Source organism: Dipodomys spectabilis, unplaced genomic scaffold (genome assembly GCF_019054845.1).
Source record: "Dipodomys spectabilis isolate Male_0828 unplaced genomic scaffold, ASM1905484v1 ptg000435l, whole genome shotgun sequence".
Classification (NCBI taxonomy): Eukaryota; Metazoa; Chordata; class Mammalia; order Rodentia; family Heteromyidae; genus Dipodomys; species Dipodomys spectabilis.
In genome coordinates, this window is record NW_024871112.1 from 703190 (window position 1) to 703864 (window position 675).

Consider the following 675-nt stretch of genomic DNA (forward strand, 5'->3'; position numbering starts at 1 on the left):
GACAGAACAGATAATGTATAATCCAGAAGAGAGTTCCCAAAAAGCTCTACAAACACTACTGGTAAATATAGTGAATGAAAAGATTGAAACCCTGTAAAGACTCAGTGTGTGTGTGATAGGGAGAGACAGGAGGCAAACCTAAGATCAAAACAGGAAGCTCATGGCTGTGAGGAAGCTGTTCAAAGATTGATACTGGAATTGCGTGAGCAGGTTGAGAACACTAAAAGAGAAATAAAGGAATTGTGTGAGCAGGCTGAGATCAGTAAAAGAGAACTACAGAAGTTGCATGAACATGAGAAATCTAATCAAAGAGGAATAGAAGAATTGCAAGAGCGGGATGAGCATAGACAAAGATCTATAGAGCCATTCATGGAATCCATAAACAGACACCTGAAAGGAGTCAGGGAGACCACAAAGGAATGCTGAATGGAGTCCAACAGAAGGAATGGGAGTACAAGGAAACCATAACCAATCAACTAAGTGATTTGAGAATAAACACTGAACACCAAATTAAGAAAGTAAAGAATTTCATATAAGACCTAAAACAAAGCTCCAACAAAGCATTTGAAGCAATAAAAGCTGACCAATTAGAAAGAAAAGAAATGAAAAATATAGAAAGTCTTGACAGTAGGTTAGACCATGCAGAAGATTGAATCTCCAGCGTTGAAGACAGCC